The sequence below is a fragment of the Meriones unguiculatus genome, chromosome 19 (genome assembly GCF_030254825.1).
Source record: "Meriones unguiculatus strain TT.TT164.6M chromosome 19, Bangor_MerUng_6.1, whole genome shotgun sequence".
NCBI classification, from domain to species: domain Eukaryota; kingdom Metazoa; phylum Chordata; class Mammalia; order Rodentia; family Muridae; genus Meriones; species Meriones unguiculatus.
The window spans coordinates 6,420,001-6,439,748 of record NC_083366.1 but is presented as its reverse complement, the minus strand read 5'-3'; the positions used below and the strand labels follow the sequence as shown (position 1 = coordinate 6,439,748).

Below are 19,748 nucleotides of genomic sequence, written 5' to 3'. Positions count from 1 at the left end.
CTTCTGATTTGGAGACAGTTCATGTCCCAAAGGGGGTGAAGGGCTGAATATTATACATCCACAGAACTGTGCTGCCTGAGTAGATGGTGACATACGTGAACAGGCAAAGACCCGTGTTAATGTTCCATGGAGGAAAATGATTTCCATCTGAAACCAGCAACGGCTGTGCTTTTGTATGAACGAGGGAGCCTAAGGATATGAGTGGGGATTTAGTTAGATGCAAACAGTTCTTTATTTTTCTTTCTAATGACACCCCAGTTGCCTTAAGGGTGGCAATACATATGGAGCTCCACATAGCTGGAACAGAGTGGAACCTTCTGTTTAGGTAACTGAATATGCCCTCTACGGTGACCGAGTTTATATCTCATTGTGGAAGTGGTGACAAATGCAGGAGTTCAGAGAAAATAAGGTCAAGTGGCCACTTAGTGCTCTGAGAATTTCTTTTCATGTCATTATACTTCAAATGTCTAAAACCAACATCTTTTGCCTAGTGCCTTGGGCTGAGATTTTCATGTAGATTTCTTTGTGGGTAATTTGCATTTTACAGTTTGCATTTCAAACACACACACACACACACACCACTTTATTTTCCTACTTGTTGAATTCCTGCATTGTCAGTCTCCTATGAAGATTAGCAGTCATTTTCTGCCTTTATGGTGATAGCGAAAACCTTTGAGTCTGCTTCAGAAAATGAGGTGACCCTGCGGCTTGTTGACTCGAAGCTCTTGTCTGCAGTTTCCTTCCCACTTGTTCCTTTGAAGGGTGCAGGATTTTGACCATTAGTTCTAGGTATTTGCTATTTAAAAACGACCCAAGAAAGTCTGGAGATAGTTGACAATGTTTGTAAATTTTTTTTTTTTTTTTTGAGAAAAGGTTTTCCTGTATATCCCTGGCTGTCCCGGAATTTGTAGACCAAGCTGGCCTCAAACTCAGAGATCCACCTGCTTCTGCCTCCCTTCGAGTGCTGGGAGTAAAGGTATGTGCTACTATGACCCACAAATCACTAGTATTTTCATAGCATACCAGCTACCTACCTTTTTATGTTCCAACACAATGACAAATTATTTATAGAAAACCCCCTATGTGCCAAACAGATGCTAGGAATTTAAATACGTTATCTTTAATTTTTAGTTTTTTTTTTTTTTTTTTTTTCTGGTGAGCCATCTTCCTTCTAGCACTATTGTCCTCAGTTTAAGGACTGTGATGAGGGCATTAACTATACAAGCTCTGGACCACAGCTTCTTCTTGCTGTAAAGCTCTATTTCTGTTTTATATCAGGAATTCGGGGAGCATCCTGCTGGCTTTATGAGTTGATTAATGCATGCTCCTGACACCGCTTCTGCATGAGTTCCTGCCTTGGCAGCAACATCTTACCCTGATTTGGAATTATTCCTAGTACTTCAGTGTCAGCTCCTTAGCTCTGTCCTCAGCAGAACACCAGAGGGACTGCTGGAGGCTGGCAGGCGTCATCAGGGCCTTTGTGTCACAGGCTGCTTCATGGAATGGGTCCTTCCCTAGCTTCAGAGGAGTGAGGCTTTCTTTTCAGCACAGTGAAGAAATGATAGAAACAATTAACTAATCCATGACCTGAAGAGTTGTTTAGCTCAAAGCCTGAGAAGTGTGCTGATATAGTCTGACATCGATTCGAATCCATTTACCGAAATTTCCAGACCCCCCCCCCCGCCAAGTGTGTTAGCTTTCAGCATGTAGAATTGTATTCTTCTAATGTGGCGTTAGTCAACAGTCATTTGAGTTTTGAAAATGTTTGCCACAATACTGTCAAATAAAAGAACATGTGTACAAAATGTACAAAACAAGAATTTCAAAACATGTAAAGAGCACTCACAATTTAGGAAGCGATTACAGCTTTTAAAACACTAGATTTCCAAAAAAGTGATCTTAAACTTTCCTAAGATACAGTTTTAGGGACTAACCCTCCAAATTCTCTCCTGTGGAAGAGATGCCTCCTTCTTGGATTCTGAAAAGCACTGCCAGTTGGCCTAAACTTCTAAAAAGGAGAGCTCAAGATCACTGCTCTTTTAACCACCCAGAGGTGGTCTGCAGGATGCTGGGAGACATTTTAACAAGTGTCAGCAAGTCTCTGGTCAAGCTGAAAACTTGAGACATTTCAGTTTTCTTGCAGGTCTGTTTCTCACTCTCATCCTATTTAATAGTAGCCTCAAAGTGCAGCAGTAGTGATCTCAGCAGGTTCAGTGATGCAAAACAGAAGTCATAAAGTGCTTCCTTGAAACTGAAAAGTGAGAATTCTTGACTCAAGGAAACTACCATGAGGTAAGGTTTTTTTCGCTATGTCAGGACGAGCCATCTGTCTGTGAAACGGCATAGAGGAAAAAGAAAGACAGCCAGCTTTGCCCTCACACCTTAGACTGTTAAAGTTCCAGCCACGGCACATGGTTAGGTACTCATGAGAAAGGTGCTGAGCTGCGTTTACTGGTGTCCTTTCAAGCATCGGCAGTGGAGTGAAGCTTCTAATGGATCGAGTAGGAGCAGGGATAATAGGGTTAGCTCCTCACCCTACACTCTTCAAGAAGTTCAAGAGTGGGATTCTTGGTCAACCATCTTTTCTCTTATCAAACACTAGAGCCCTGTGTGTGTGTGTATGTGTGTGTGTGTGTGTGTGTGTGTGTGTGTAGATAGACTGTGTAAGTAACCCAAACTGACCTATGTAGTCTAGGCTCAGCCTCTTGAGTGTTGAGATTAGAAGCATACATTTCTGGCTTTCTATTTACTTTTATAAGAAATTTAGTGCATTTTTTTTTAACAAAGCAAGTCACATGTACACTTTGTTCTTAAATAGAATCTTTTATAGCACAGTCAATTTTTTTGCCTTGATTTTTTTAAGTCTATTGAATAAGAAATAAATTTGTATATACTGCAGCCTATCATATTACTCTGTGTGTGTGGTCCTAGGTGTGTGCAGGGACATGTCTGTACAGGTGTGTCTAAAGCAGAAGTCAACCTTGGGTGTCAATCCACAGGTGCCATCCTCCTTGATTTTTGAGATAGGGTCTTACACCTGGCTTAAGAATTGTTGACTATGCTAGGCTACCTGGCCAAAAGGCTCAGGTTTCTTCCTGTCTCCATCTTCCCAGTGCTGGGATTACAAGTGTATACCACTACACAAGGCTTTTTTTTCTGTGAGTTCTGAAGATAGGACTTGGGTCTTCATGTTTGCCAGGTAAGTACTCAACTAACTGAGCCATCTCCACAGCACATATTACTTAAAAAAAATGACAATCACATTTTCATGTCCTTATAGCTTCCCCAGTACTTTGCTATATCAATCTTTGAACCATCACAATTAGCCCATGGACCTTTATCACTGGCCAAGCCTACTGTAAGAGGTGCCTATGTCAGTTTTCATTGGGACTTTGTCTTTGTAACAAGCTTCTACATGGAAAGGGTAACAAGGGAGGATCTGCTAGTGCACAGGTAGAATTTTAAGAGACTGGATACCTTTCCAGTGTCCTTAGAGGTTCCAAGTGGGTCTGGATTGCATATGCTGAGGTTCTTTTCTTGGCTTCTTACCAGATTTCTTTCAGAGCTTTGTCTAGTGTTCAGTAGTGTGGCCAGGTCTGTGTTGTGCTACCTTTGCAGAGCATTCTCCAGGCTGTGCTTCATGGACTCCCTGAGAAGCTTGTGAAGGGACAAGATTATCATGGGGCCTCTTGGAATCCCATTCAGCTTAATGTGCTTGAGAACAAAATTGCTTGTCAGGAACAATTGACAATAGAAAGAAAAGTCCTCATTAAAAAGTCCTCATTAAAAGTCCTCATTTGGGGTCTAAAAATAGTTGCTTTTGATCACTTCTTAAAATATCAGTATTCCATTCATCACCGAACCTGTGCGCAAGGGTGAGCTGACATTTGGCCAGCCTTCTTTTGATATGCTTGTAGTCTATGGTAGTCACAATAGAACAAATCAAGCATGAAAAAAATCAAATTAACTAGAAAAAATGTATTTCTTTACAAGCTCCTTCCTAGAGTCCCTCCTATTATTTTTGTTACAGTGAAAACATTTTAGTTTTCAGGTGTGTCTTGACCTAGACATGGTCATGACCATGCTGTCTAATCTTGTCAGTCAGTGGCATATCTTATGAAATAGCCATTAATACTTTTTTCATATTTTATTTTTTATGTATTACAATTTATTCACTTTGTATCACAGCTGTAGCCCCCTCCCTTGTCCTCTCCCAATCCCACCTGCCCTCTCTCTTCTCCTCCCATGACCCTCCCCCACCACACGGATAGGGGAGGTCCACCTCCCCTTCCATCTGACCCTAGCCTATAAGGTCTCATCAGGACTGGCTGCATTGTCTTCATCTGTGGCCTGGTAAGGCTGCTCCTCCCTCAGTGGGGAGATGATGAAAGAGTCAACCACTGAGTTCATGTCAGAGACAGCCCCTGCTCCCATTACTATGGAACCCACTTGGACACTGAACTGCTATGGGCTACATCTGTGCAGGGGTTCTAGGTTATCTCCATGAATGGTCCTTGGATGAGGTATCAGTCTCATAAAAGACCGCTGTGCCCAGATTTTTTGGTTCTGTTGCTCTTCTTGTGGAGCTCCTTTCTTCTCCAGGTCTTAATATCTCCCCCTTCTTTCATAAGATTTCCTGCACTCTGACCAACATTTGGCAATGTGTCTCAGCATCTGCTTCAGTACCCTGCTGGGTAGAGTCTTTCAGATATCCTCTATGGTAGGCTCCTGTCCTGTTCCCTGTTTTCTTTCTCTTCCAAAGTCTATCCCATTTGCCTTTTTGATTGAGGATTGATCATCTTTTCCCAGAGTCCTCCTTTTTGCTTAGCTTCTTAAGGTGTACAGATTTTAGTGTGTTTATCCTATGTTATATGTCTAATATCCACTTATAAGTGAGTATATACTATGTGTGTCTTTCTGCTTCTGGGATACCTCACCCCATTAATACTTTTTATCAAAATTTTATCCACACCTGAACCTGCCTGATGCCATTTCTACATAGCCCAAGCTTACCCAGCCTGTGTAACTGGGAAAGAATATTCATTTGCCAATGTTAAGATTACTGGAACTCGGAATCTCAGGCAAATCAATATATATGTACTACATGGCACTGTAGGAGAGGTGCTTGTTACCACCAGCTTTCATGTATGTGTTGCTTCAGTTTGAATTTTGATTGTCATCTTGATGTCAGGATAAGTAACACACACCTGTAGGTCTGTCTGTAAAGATGTTTCTAGAGATATTTAGATCACGAGAGCTCTTGCTGAATGAGTGAGTATATGAGTCCCTTGATGGATTCATAGTTCAGTGGCATTCTTGGGGTGGCAAAAGGTAGCAGATAAGCCTATGAGGGGAAAATATGCCACTGAGGGCATGTCCTTGGGGGCTATATTTTACCCTGCCTCTTTTCTGTACCCCTATTTTCTTCTATTCCCATCTTCTAAAAGTTAAGAACCTGCCTTGTCACATACTCATGCCACTGTGGTGTTCTGCATAAGCCAAGTAACTACAGACCTGCTGCTCTGGAACCATTGATCTTAAATAAATTGTTTCCTTACTTAGTTGTCCCAACAGGTCAGAGTGTCAAAAAACAGTTAATACACTGGTTCATGAACTCAGAGATTAACAACTACGGAAGGGGGAAAAGTTTCTGTTGGCATATGGAGACATTGGGCAAGAAAGAGTTTGAGCAGTTGATCCAGGAGAAGCTCTGATACTGGTGGCCCTGTAGCAGTAGGCTCTCTTTAGACTGCAGTATTGTCTGGCCATCAGATTGATCAGTCCTGGAAAATGCAGGACCTTGAAGTGAGGGTCATCAATTGAGGCAGTTCTAAAGGTCCTGAGAGCTGAATGCTTTCTGGCGGCAGAGCACCACACAGTAGAAGACAAGAACATGGGACTGAGTGCCCACTGTAGATCTCTTCAGTGGCAATCCAGTGACTGAGTGTGTGGAGGCATGGCTGTGTCAGAGCAGAATGTCCCGCTGTGGAAGAACTGTGGCAATACTGTGGTTCTCCACAACACGGGGACAGGCATGGCTATAACTGCATTAACTGGAGTGTTGGAAAGCGAAGCTTTGCTCATGAAGAATTTCCTCATTGATGTCTCAACTTGGCCTTTTCATTTTGCTGCCCAAAGACTGGACACCTCCCTCAGTAGGATTCTCCCTCTTCCTGTCTTGTGACATGGTCCGCTTCCGTGAGCACAACACCACACTTCATCCTCATGTATCAATGTATCATCACACTTGGTCCCATCACTCTTTTAGAAAAATTTAACATTATTTTATTTTAAATAATACTTTAGTATGTTAACATAAATTTAATATTTACTATAATACATTTCATCTTTGACAATGAAGTTCTGAGGACGGAATGCTGGTGATGTTTTCCTTCATTCCTACGAAAGCCCCCAAGTGCTAAACTTAAGCACAAACCTAATGCCTGGAGTTTGAGCTTGAGTTAGTGGTTAACTTTCTGTGCTTCAGTTTTTTCACCTGTAAAGATGAATAAAAACAATAATTTTCAGGTGGTTATGAGAATCAAAAGAGTTATTTATGAAGTATTTAGAACTATACTTGTTAAATGGCAAATATCTCATAAACATTGTTTGTTTTGAGACAGGGTCTCACTACTTAGCCCTCACTATCCTAGAACTCACTATGTAGACCAGGCTGGCCCCAGTCTCTCAGAGATCCACCTGCTTTTGCCTCCCAAGTTCTGGGATTAAAGACCTACACCACTATGCCTGGCTTTTTAAACATTTTTCTTCCTCCAAACTAATTAAACTCATCATTTGATGCGCGGTTATGGCAGTGGGAGAAGGAACTCACACTGTTACTCAGAACCTGTACTAAGACAGGTGTTTCATTTATTTAATCTTCACAAAACCTCATGATGCACTCCTCCTGCTTTTCCTACAGATATATATGTAGAGTTGAAACCACCTCTTTTCATAGGCTAGGCTCCAAGCCCAAGTCAGCACAATGTTGGTGTCTTCATTCCATTGCTGTTTGTCCCCAGACTCATTCCTACTGTTGTGATCTCCGCTTGGACTTGCATGCTGATTTTCTGTTTTCCACCTAGGGAAAAAACAAAAAAACAAAAAACTGATGTTCTCAGAAGTGAGACTCATCAGAATTCTTACACCCCATGAGAACTTCCCTTTGAAAATGTTTTTTTTTTTCATTTTGTTTTTGCTATTACATAAAATAGAGTAACAGCATGAAAAATGACCTATCATTTACATGATAATTTTCCCATGCTATGAACTTTGTCCCTAAAATAATACCTTTTATGGAAACCAAATCAGTGTGCTTTTGTTATATTCTTAACTGTAAAAATTTCTCTTTATAGATGTTATCTGTGTTTCAATTAATCATGAGCAAAAGCAAGTACCAAACAGAGAAAGTTAATTCATAATAAGTGAGACTTTGATGGTAAAAGAGTTGGATCAAAGATTACCATTAACCATTAATTGTCATCTGTGCTTGCTTGTTTGCCAGGTGTAATTAATACAATGGACCCACTATTTGACAATCTTCATTAATGGGACATACAGAATAAACACGTGTATGTAGGTTTTTAAATTAAACCTGCTCCATAATGGTAGCCTTTGTGAAAATAGCTGCTTCCTTCATTTGTCCAAATCTCAAAAAGCCTGTTAGGAGAAAGAGACATGACCATTTAACACACATTCGCTTGATTCATGCTTAGCATATTTCCATATGGGGATGGTAATTTGTTCCTTTAGAAAAGATCCAGGAAGTTTCTGTGTGAGACACTATGAGATATAAGAAAAAAGAACCATTTCTTTGACATTTAGTGTGCAAGACTGTCAATGTACATGTGCAGACCATATCTTCCTGTATATGTTCTGGTGTGTGCAGAGGGAATGGGGAGAAAGAATTCAAATAGAGATAATAGAATGAACTCACCACCGGCCCTTTCCCCATTAGCACCGGTGGTCAGACTTTTCTCCAAATAAGGATATACTGAAGTAAATGCAGAGATTGTAAGAAATGGGCAGGAGTGTTGCATCACTCTGAAATAAATTATATCTTAAAATTTGAACTTACTGCAGCCTTTCTTATTCCTTGGTATAAATTAACAAGCATTTCCCGTGATGTACAATGCATATCAAATATGCGTGTGCATTTGCTAGTTTGTATTTACGCTTTCTTGTGTTGGCACTATACATATGCATACAACATCTATTAAATTTCTCTGTTACAGAAATTTGTATGATGATACGTATAAGTCATAGTTTTTGTGTTAAGCAGTAGAGAACCCAACTTTTTATATCTTTCCATTATACTTAATCTTCTTTCTATATTATGGGGACCTATGCTAAGTGACATTTTCTTCCACATTTAATTTTTTTATATCTCAAGCCTTTAATTTATGTGTAGTCATAAACTAAAACGAGAAATACTTGCTTACTTTCTGGGAAGGGGAAGGTAGCCTAGGAAGTGCTTGCTGATTTTTAATATTTTTCTATATAATTGGATCTATTTTAGCAGTATGAGCTGTTGAAGCTATTATGAACTGAACAATGGAGGGCAGCCAATTATTACAAAGCTGTATTTAGCGACTGCTCACCTTACACAGATATCTCTTCAAAATCAACTACAATGCAGGATGCGTCCTCAGAAGCACTTGAGAGAGAGGTAGATGGACATAGTCACATGCATCTCTCCGAAGTTTAGCGTCAGACAGTGAAAGCCTTGGACCATCTATCTTGTTATTGAGGTTCTTGGAGACCTTGGTCAGTTGGATTCTCAGCGATGGGGTTTTAAATGAAGAATTATGGCCAGGAACTCTCTCAAAGCACTTTTGTTAGTAATTTCTGCTTAGAAGTCATTTCTGACACAACCTGAATATTCAGTGTTGATGAGTCGCAGCAGCCTCTAAAGTGGACAAGCAAATACTTGTGAGTGTGAGGGGAGTGTGCCAGGGTGAGCATCTGCATGGAAGGCGGGAGTGGAAGAGGACTGGATAACTTTATATTCAAACTCAGTTTTAAAATAGCAAGTGAGAAGCTGTGTGTACTCTGTCTGAAAAGGCTGCCGCAGCCCCCTGTGGCCTCCCAGGCTTGTTACTGATATGTCTTTGTATTAAGAAACATAGTAACTTGAGAGACATTTGTGGTTTTCACCTTCTACATCATGATTCCCATTTAATTAAACATCTTGCTTGGGGTCCCTCCCTTCCTCATAGTCTAGTTGCCCATGACCCAATTGCTGACACTTCCTGTTTTCTCCCTGTGGGTTGAGATGGACTTTCACTTTCTTACTGGCATGCCTATTGTGAAATTTCAGCCCCTGGTGAAATTCTGATGCCGCTGCTTATGTTATAAACTGTGAGATTTTGGGTGGGTTTTTAACCTCTGTAAGCATCAGTATGTGCATGTCTAAAGTGGGTGTCGTACCAGAAACAGTAAGTTAGGTTGTTATAGGGCTCAGAAGCTCAACATGTTTCAAGTGCCACTGTGACATCTAAAAAGTACAGGGGATTCATCCATAGATTTCATTATAATTGATCTAAATGAACACACTTTTTATATTAGTAAAAATCCAGCAGAAATGTTTAAGTACTATACAAGGAAATTTTAAATTTTATTGGGAGAAATGAAGATAGGTGAATGGAGTGATATCTTATGTACATATATTTAAAAAGTGGACACACTGAAGATTTAAAAACTTCAACATTCCATTCAAGTTAATCCTAATAGGCTAATTATCATATTGACCAGTTGATATCAAAATGCATAATTATAAATCTCCTAGGAGTATTCAGTACTTTCACAGAAAGGACAGAAGGAGGTTTGTTTTATAAAATAGATCTGAAGGAACTATATTAACTGTGATGTTGCATCTGCTACCTAGACCCAGGAAAAGGGAGAGTAACTTCCCAAACAGACTCATGTATATATTGACCTAATTTATGACAGAGATGTTCTAGGAAGAATAGTCATGGAAATTACAATCTCTTTATTAAATGCTTCGCACACGAAAATGAACCCTTCCTCTTTCTAGAAGCAAAATAAATTTCAGGGTAGTTATAGGCTAAAACAGAAAAAGAAAAAAGCACGTATATTATTATAACTATAATGACTTTGGGGAGGGGTTTAAAATATGGGAAATGGTCTTGTGGGGAAAGGGTTTTCCAAACAAACCTGAGTGTGAGACTGGAGTCAGCAGCCAGCCAAGCCTTCCGGGTTCAGTGAGAGGCCCTGCCTCAAAGGATAATGTGGAGTGTGCTTGATAAAGATTCCCAGTGTTAACTTCAGGCTTACACACATGTGTGAGTGTGTGTGTGTGTGTATGTGTGTGTATGAACACATATATATATAACATACACACAGAAAGAGAGAAAGAGACAGAAATGCTGTAACTACATTCAATCCAAGTCAGTTTATGGAAAGACTTCATAAAGAATGAGTATGAAGATACAGGATACACAATAAGATATTTGCAACATTAATAAAAAAACTTCTACCCACAATCAATTTTAGAAAGATAACCTAACATAAAAATTTTACAAAATGGAAGTTCAAACAACCAATAATAATATGTGAAGATGCTCATTGTCATTAAGAATCAGGAAATTCACGTGCATGTCATACCAGTATCCCAATATGGATTGGTGAAAACAAAACAAAAAGAAAACAAAAACAAAACCTTCATAGTGAGCATTGGCAGAGATATGAAGTATGAGCCCTCCATTCCGGGTTGGAGGGGATAGAAATTAGTACACTCGTTTTGGAAAACAACTAATTGTATCCAGTAAGACTGGAGCCTCACACAGCTCAAGACACAGAAAATTCCAGCCCCAGCACACTGACAACACTGTAAAGCATTTGTGTGTTGGGAGACACATAAAAGAAAGTTCTAAGTGGAATTTTGACAACAGTCTAAATTTGGAAGTGAATCACTCACTTTAAACAGTGAAATAGCCAAAGCATTAAGTGGATGGATAAATTGTGGCAGGTGAGCATAGTGATATTCTTACAGCAATACAAGGATGTACTCTTCAAGATCCTCAGAAAAAGACATGAGTCAACTGAAATATGGCACTAAAGAACACATATAATATATTTTTAAATATACTTAAACTGAAAAACAGGAGAACCCATAATCCATATTCCACAGGTGACAACACCTCAAAGAGAAACCAAGCAAGCTAGATGAGGGCCACAGTGAAAATCTGGGCAGTGGCTCCTGTAGAGAGAAAGGGAAATTCCATTAGAAGAGACCCATTGGGGGATTTCAGGCAGTTGCCAGTATTCCATTTATAACTTCAATATTGGTTACAAGCATATTTTCTTATAATCATACATTTCTCTGTATATTTAAGTGCTTTTGCATTTTCCTGTTTGTATTGCCCAATTTTTTATGTAAAAAAATACACCCACCACAAGAATCATGTTGGTATGATTTCAGATTCCAAAATAAAGCAGAGAATTACTATTCAGCCTCTATGCTTTGAACATAAAGCCAATGTCATGCTGACATCTTGAACAGCCTTCCAGATGTTATTGACAAGCGCTATTTAATGGTAAATAATAAAGGAACATATCCAAACGAAGAGCTTACTATGTTCTAGGCAGTGCACTCAAGGTCTAGCTCACATCATTTAATCTGTCCTAGTGTAGCCCTATAGGGGAAGCAGCATTCTGATCAATCTGTAAGTGAGGGCAATGTTCGTTCCTGAGTGGTCCCAAGTAAAATCTCACTCTGATTGTGTAAGTGGCAGAGACAGAGTCCAGCATGATTCAGATGAACTGTCCACTTGCCTTACTGCTTCACTATCCAATTTTACTCTTTAGTTACGGCTTAGACATGTCCACTAACAGCAAGATGTTGAGCATTCATGATGACTACTATGCAGAAAATTTTCATAGCATGGAATTCATTCATCCTTAAGACATTATGGGCCAAGCCCTATGATGGACTTTCTAGCTATAAAAAGGGAAAGAAAAAATCCCTTCCCTCATGTAGCATCTGACCAGAAAGAGGTAAATAGAAAAACACAACCAATAGCTTAGGAAAGAAGACAGGTTTGACACTTTGTGCTAGAACTCTAGCGTGTCATTCACTTTTCCCTACCAAGATCCCAGTTTTTCCACTGCTTTCTCGGATGGTGCAGTTCTTCCTGGCATCCCTCTTCTTGTCTTTCCTCTTTTCTCCTCTGTCCCCTCTCTGTTTACTTCCTCCAGGCTCTCTACCTAGAACACACGTGCTTGGATGGAGTGATCTTTCTCTGTAAGTCTCCAGCTGCTTCCACAAGGAAATGAGCACTTTTAAAGTTCTGACATGCGTCCAAACTTTAATAATTCTTCTGGAGCCTGTAGCAGAATCTATGTGCTTGCTTTGTCTGCTATAGTGCAAACTCCTTCAGCCCAGAGACCATGATTAATTTTGCTTTGTGCTCATCACAAAGGGTGAGGAGTGAGCTCAGAGTCCACAGCCCTGCTGAATGCTGCTCCACAATGAGCTGAACTGAGAGGTGTTTAGCAGCAGGTGAGTACTTTCTCTCTGTGTTGGTATCTGAGTCCCAAATGATAGCATCTATGTTTTGTTTTTGACTTTTAAAAGGACACTGCAAGGGCACGCACACACACACACACCTCCAGAGCCAACAAACCTGGACTCATCAGGGTTCAGAGAGAATGAACCACCAATCAGGAGCCTGCGTGGGTCTGACCTAGGTCTTCTGCGTACATGTTATAGTTGTGTAGCTTGGTGTTTTTATGATATTCCTAACAGAGTGAGCAAGGTGCGGGGCTGTTTCTGATGCTTTTGCCTGCTTTGGGGGCTCTTGTCCTCCTGCTGGCTTGCATCATCCGGCCTTGATATGACAGTAGGCACCAAATCTTACAGCAACTTGATGTGCCATGTTTGGTGGCTGTCTTTGACCCTTTTCTAAAGAGAAATGGAAGAGGAGTTGATGGGGAGAAAGAAGAGAGAGGGGGAGGAGGAACTGGGAGGAGAAGAGGAAGTCTGCAGTCAGACTGTAATATATAAAAGAGTAAATTAATTTCAGAAAGGCAGAACACGGCTTTATGTACCTGTACCTCGAGCATCAGGTGCCTGAGATGAGTGGATCCCAAGAGTTCAGGAACCAGCCAGTCAATTCAAAATAACTAACTTTTGAGTCAGCAAGAGACCCAGTCACAAGACAATATGGTGGAAAGCACTGCTCTGGCCTCTGCACACTAGCATATACACTCACATGCATGTAATATACACACACATGCACACACTTACAATTCATAACATTTAACATCTCTGGAGTTGTTACAATAGGGATAAAAACTTTTATATGGAAATAAATGCTCCTTTGCCTCTTGATTTAGTCTAACACGTTCATGAAATCTGCCATCGGCAGTATTATGCCAGTTAGAACACAGGAGATAGAAAATACAGTTTGCTTCTTAATAATAACCATTTTTTCATGTTTGCTTAGTGATCTTGAAAAACCCCACTAAAATTCTTCCAATATCTTTATTTGGCAATTTCTTCTATTTGCCATTTCCTAACAGAGTGAGCAAGGTGCGGGGCTGTTTCTGATGCTTTTGCCTGCTTTGATAGACTTCTTGGTATTTCTTTATGACAGCCTTTTCTCTGTTGGAAAATTTTCTAGCCACTAGAAATTTTTCCCTCTTGGTGGGAAATTGAAGGAAAAATCTATGAAAGTTTGGTGACCTTTAGAAATCTCTCTCCTTGAAAGTTTTTATGTTTCTTTTTTAATGTCTAATGATAAATTATCCCCAGGGAGCTCAACTGTGTGGCAAGTCAGAAGCTTAGTTTAAAACTCTCAAGTTAAGCAGATCAGAGGTGTACGTCCACATGAGTAGAAAACAGAAAAGGTGTGGTTTTAATGCAGATCAACGACTGGCTAGTTCCACTCCGAATTCGTTCCTTCCTCCATGGTACCCAGGACAGCTAACATTCTCCCTTTGGCCATTGGAGTTTCTTCTGAGGGCTGTCTTTGATTTTCTCACGTGCCCTGCATCCTGATCTACAGAGAGAGCTGTTGCTGAAGCTGTTTCTGGAGACAGCTGGTTTTTCCTTGTTTATGGGAAGGAACATAGCTTATTGCAGTCCCAGCAGTCCCAGCAGTCCCAGACTCTGGGCCTCCAATGGATGAAGGGAGGCCCAGAGCCACCATCACTCTGGTGACTGTCCTCACAGAAGCAATTTCTGATCCTTTGTACACATTCCCACTAACAGCTCCAGCTGTCTTGATTCAACAATGAAAACATTTTAAATGTGTTCATTTTAATACATCTATTTTTAAATGTCTACAAGTAATAACAGAAAAGCAACAATTTAAGGAAATCACACAGTTGGCTCTCACTTTTTCCTGACACTACAAAGGATCATCTTGCAAACCCCACTGTGATAGCTAATCTTGCCTGTCAATCTGACTGCTTGTCAAGCCCCTGCATGAGTGAAACACACTGCAGGGCATGTGTGTAAGACACTCAGATCCTAAGTCTGCTGATTAATCCCTGGATGAACTCGTCTTGTGGCAGAGTTATTGGGAAATGGCAAAAGGAAGGTCTGGGACTTAGCTGCAGGAATCAGGCCACTGAAATAGTATTTGTGAGGCTTGTGTCTTTTCCTGGCCTCGTCCTCGATGTGGGCTCAGTACAGAATGGCGTATGTCCTCTTCCAGTGCCCCTCCACTGAGCTCATCTGCTCATATGATGGGGACAAGCAGCCCTAGACTGGACCTTGTGGAGTAAATCCTCCTTTAAGTACTTTTCTTAGCATTCCAGGATTGCTGCTAGGAAAGCAATTAATCTAACCACCTAGGTCATTATCTCGGTTGGCTCAGCCAAGGCGTACTTGTTCTTTATTCCTCTGCATCTGAATCTAATACTATTTTCTCTGTGTATTCTGATTTCTCTTTGCATTGCTGTACTTAAAGCTTTGTCTTGGCCAGTGCTGGTTCCCTGTGTAGGTGTCATAACAAGGTCTCTAAGGAAGGGCCGCCAATCCCTGTTCCATGTGGTGCTTTTGGACCCCTCCCCCCAGGAGAACTGATGACCAGCCAGGAAAGCTTTGGAGAGGTGAGTGCTCTTGACTCTGGTTTAGCCACCTATGGCCAGCATTGCAGTTCAGGGCAGAGAGTTCAGTATGGAAGTAGCCAGAGCAAAACAGCCATAGTTGGCGAATCGTATGCCAGCCGAGTGGCCCTCTCCTCACAGCTTCTCATCTTTGGGCTATTGCTAGGCTTTAGTTGAAAATCTTGTTTTTTTCTTTTCTTATATTGCTCTCTACTTCAAGCCTTCTCCATCCTCTCAGCTACAGGGAGATGATTTATGCACCAAACACTGAGGAGTCCATGCTGCCTCTTTAATGGTTACAAGTAAAACAGCATGCCTTTCTCTCCCTCTTTGTAAAGAAAGGCAATGTGAACATGGAGGACAAATTGTCACTTCTGAATGAGTCCTCTTTTCTTGCTAAATACTTCCAGAAGGCATAGGGATCACCACTTTGTCCTCCTCTCCTGGTTGGGAGACTTTAGTTCTAGAATTGACTCAACTGGAAGTAGAAAATAGTTGTTTCGGTCTGCATCATTATACACAGAGCCTTCAGGGATTCCGTCCAAACTGCATTCAAAGTGTCCAGCATGACAAGCCCTGGTAGGCTTTGCAAGATGAATTGTGATTTGGCCTTTCTACACCCATATGGAGCAAGAAGAAAAAGCTCCACCAGAGGGCTGTTAGAATTTACACTGGGTTCTAGCCTATCATGGCAGGGAGGGCAGAGAGGAGCAACCCGTCCATAGCCAGAATGCACACGGTGGGCATTGAACAATATGAGCACATCACAGCAGGTTACTAAATGGAGAGCAAGGTTAGAACCTGGAGGCAGGCTATCATTTTTGAAGGCCTGTCCCTAATAATACATTTCATCAGACAGTCCTTACTTCCTAAGAATCCACAGCCACCAGCTGAGGCACATAACTTGTTTGAGACATTTCAGAAACAAATGATAACACATCATCAGTAGGTAGTAGATCCAGACTTGGCTTCTGAAAGGAGCTGCCATTTGTAATTTTTGGACTTGTAGGAGCTACTGTTCTTTTTGTAAAAAAAAAAAAAAATACAAAGGCCAGAATTAGAAATATTTGGGGGAGGAGAAGATAAGATTTACAAGAATTGTGACTGACCTGCATGGAGGTCAAAGTGCAGTAGTTAACTAAGAAGGTGGTTTACACGAAGGCTTCATCTGCCTTTTCTGTAGACTTATTGTCAAGATAGTGAAGATAGCACAGTGGGAAAGATACAGCTGTCCTTCCAGGAACCTATGACCTTATATGCCAAGAGACACATGGGCTTTCTAAATATGTCACATGAGTCACCTAGATATGTCACGTATTTCATAATGTCCTACATGGCATGCCTCGGTAGGTTTTAGCAGATGAATTACTGCTATTCACCTATTGTTGCTCAGTTGTAGAATTGACATTTGTCCAATAAGAAGAGGCAAGTTACTAAAGTGTTTTATAAAAAATTTATCATATAATTATCTTATTTGGTAGCTCTTCTTTTAAAAGAGCAGGATCTTAGAAGCTGGGATATTAACACAGTGATAGTCTTTGCTTAGCATGCATGAAATCCAGGTTTTGTCCTCAGCAAAGCAAGAGAAAATTAATTCTTTTCAAAAGGCAGGATAGAGCTGATGAATTTCATAGAAGGATCCGGATCTCAATGATGTATAGTGAAGAGCCAGCAAAAAGTTGCAGAGCATGAAATAGAGGCAGATAATTTTGAAGTTTTGTTATCATCTGCAAAACCAGAGAGGTGTTTACAGGAAGTATTGCTTAGTGTGTAAAAATAAGTTTTTAAATAATTAAGATAAATGCTAAAAACAGCTAGGCAATAAACCCGTTTTAATATTTTACTGTAGTAGTTTCCTAACATGACTTATGTGTAGACTGTGTTCTAATTTGAATCCTCGGAATCTCTGAGCTCACCTTGCAGATCACTTATCAAAATTAAATGGTGACTGCTCCTCAGCACACTAAGTTTTCAGAGGCAGCAAAAGGAATGATAATCGGAGAAATCAACGGTTTGCTCTGAATGGATTCTCTCTGGAACAAGCTGTCGCTTGCATACTTGTTGTGATAGTTATAAGATACAAGATTAGGAGTAAGGGGATGAGATAAAGTAGTGAAAAACTGGGGATGAATATCAAGAAAACAAGGTTTCTGGTTTTTTACAGTGGGATGTGGTCCTCTTGGAAGAAGAGGTACAAATCCCATGTAGTTAAAATATTGATTAGGTTGCAGCAGGACTCTGAGGATGGCGATTCAGCAGGAAGCAATGTGCTTCCTAAAGCTGTTTAAGCAGTTGTCAAGCCTGCTTCTAATATCATCTCTGAGGCCATGTAGGTGAAATGCTAGTGTCTACCAGTAATCACTGAATTTTAATTCCATCACCACTAATTATGTCCCAGGTAATTTCTTTTAAAATATACATTATCTGAATGTCTACTCAGAAGAAATGGGGGTTCTTCCCTTAATGTACCATGATCTTATTTTTGTGGAGCTGCAACACTGAATGCAGAAAAGGAACTTGTGGTTGGGTTCTCTTCATGAGAAGCTTAAGCCATTTAGACACAGATATCAACACAGGCACTTAAATCAGTTTACTTGAACATGTTCTGGGTTAATGTTTTTATGTGTTTCCACTTGGTCCTAAAGCCCAGCTTACATCAGAATTGCTGATTCCACACCCTTCCCTGCCCGGCAGCCCAGTGAGTGGTATTGACACAGGGTTCCCTTCGCGTGCATGAAGCCTGCGACTTCACTGGCATGTCTGCATCTATGAGGAAATGCCCATTATATTTCTAGAAATGGTATCTAGACTTATTTTCAAGTACATTTTGATTGTTTCTCCATTGTGGAAAGGTTTAATTTTCTGTCTAAAATTCAAGGACCCTTGTGGGGAACTCAAATTGTGTGACTGGGGGGACTGGCCTGGAGCAAGAATGAGTGAGGTTGAGCTGTATACAAAGCCTGAAAATCTCATCTTGAGACCACCAGGAGTAAGGATCACTTCCTCCCTCTTCTGTGTGTCTGTGTGTCCCAATGCATGTAGTCTCAGGGCCCCCACCTCCACCATCCTTGAAGTAGTCACATAGCCTGGTGGCCAGGTTTCACATTTCCTCATAAGGACATGTCTAGCTAGCACCTGGAATTCCTCTCCATGTAAATGAAGCATTCCCAGCAGCTCAGCCCCAGCCAATGCTGTACACCGCCCGGAAAACCCCTACCCACTCTCCCAAGGTTTATATAAGCCCCTATTCCTCCCAATAATGAGAACTACATCACCGGAAGATTGTGTCGCTGAAAAGGCTGTATCCCTGAAAGAGCTCTGAATGAATTCTCCCTGGAACAAGCTGTCGCTTGCATACTTTTTGTGATAATCATAAGATACAAGATTAGGAGTAAGGAGATGAGATGAAGTAGTGAAAAACTGGGGCTGAATATCAAGAAGGATCTCTCCTTCTGGGCATTCACTGCCGAATTGGATCTTGCTAACATACCCATTTGGCTAAGCTTCATTCCTTTGGGCCCAGCACTGATATACTTCTGTGCCTGAGTACGGAGGGGAAAGAAGCAGGCCCCGGGCTCTGGACCAACAGACCCTGATGATTATTATACATAGTCTTATGTAATGATAATTTGAATACAAATTAGTCCTGAAGAAGGCACATCTGAGAATGGAGTTTTGTTGTGAAAGGTTTTTAATAGAGAAGCTGACTGAAGTCATAGTTCCTGCTGCAGTTTGTAAGTGTTTCTAAAGTCCATGTGTTAATGGTTGTTGTTCTTCTGTTTCAGACGCCTTTGAGAGGTGGGACCTTGTGGGAGGTCTTAGGTTACTGGTGTGTCTACAGAGGGGCTTGTGGGAGTCTGTTTTCTTCCTCCTTCTCTGCGTTCACATCTCGGCTGCCATGAAGGGGAGTAGCTTGGCTGGCTCTTGTATTCCTACCGTGCTGTGCCGCCTCCCCATTGCCAAGGTAACATAGCAAACATGGACTGAACCCTCCACGAGCTGGCCCAGCCCTCCACGAGCTGACCCAGCCCTCCATGAGCTCACGAGCTGGCCCATCCCTCCACGGGCTGACCCATCCCTCCACGGGCTGACCCAGCCCTCCACGAGCTGGCCCAGCCCTCCACGAGCTGGCCCATCCCTCCACGAGCTGGCCCATCCCTCCACGAGCTGGCCCATCCCTCCACGAGCTGGCCCATCCCTCCACAAGCTGACCCAGCCCTCCACGAGCTGGCCCAGCCCTCCATGGGCTGACCCATCCCTCCATGGGCTGACCCATCCCTCCATGGGCTTATCCATCCCTCCATGGGCTTATCCATCCCTCCATGGGCTGACCCATCCCTCCATGAGCTGGCCCATCCCTCCTTGAGCTTATCCATCCCTCCATGAGCTGTCACATCCTTCCATGAGCTTATCCATCCCTCCATGAGCTGTCACATCCCTCCACAAGCTGACCTATTCCTCCATGAACTGATCCATCCCTCCATGAGCTGACCCATCCCTCCATGGGCTACCCCATCCCTCCATGAGCTGATCCATCTCTCCATGAGCTGACCCATCCCTCCATGAGCTTATCCATCCATCCATGAGCTGGCCCACCTCTCCATGAGCTGACCCATCTCTCTATGCACTTATCCATCCCTCCATGAGTTTATATATCCCTCCATGAGCTG

At 41.6% G+C, this 19,748-nt stretch overlaps 1 long non-coding RNA gene across 3 annotated transcripts in view; it reads right to left on the bottom strand.

The window, feature by feature from the left end:
* Window positions 1–4,153: 4,153 nt before the first annotated feature.
* The window catches only part of LOC132649298 (uncharacterized), a 90,895-nt gene continuing 75,300 nt past the window's right edge, over window positions 4,154–19,748 (bottom strand). For 2 of the 3 annotated variants that reach the window (XR_009587735.1, XR_009587733.1), the window contains 2 exons: window positions 6,947–7,081; window positions 4,155–6,496 (listed from right to left, as the gene is read on the bottom strand). This is a non-coding gene — a long non-coding RNA (uncharacterized LOC132649298). Of the gene's footprint in view, window positions 6,497–6,946; window positions 7,082–19,748 lie in introns of all 3 variants that reach the window. The other variant, XR_009587734.1, reaches the window with a different exon arrangement.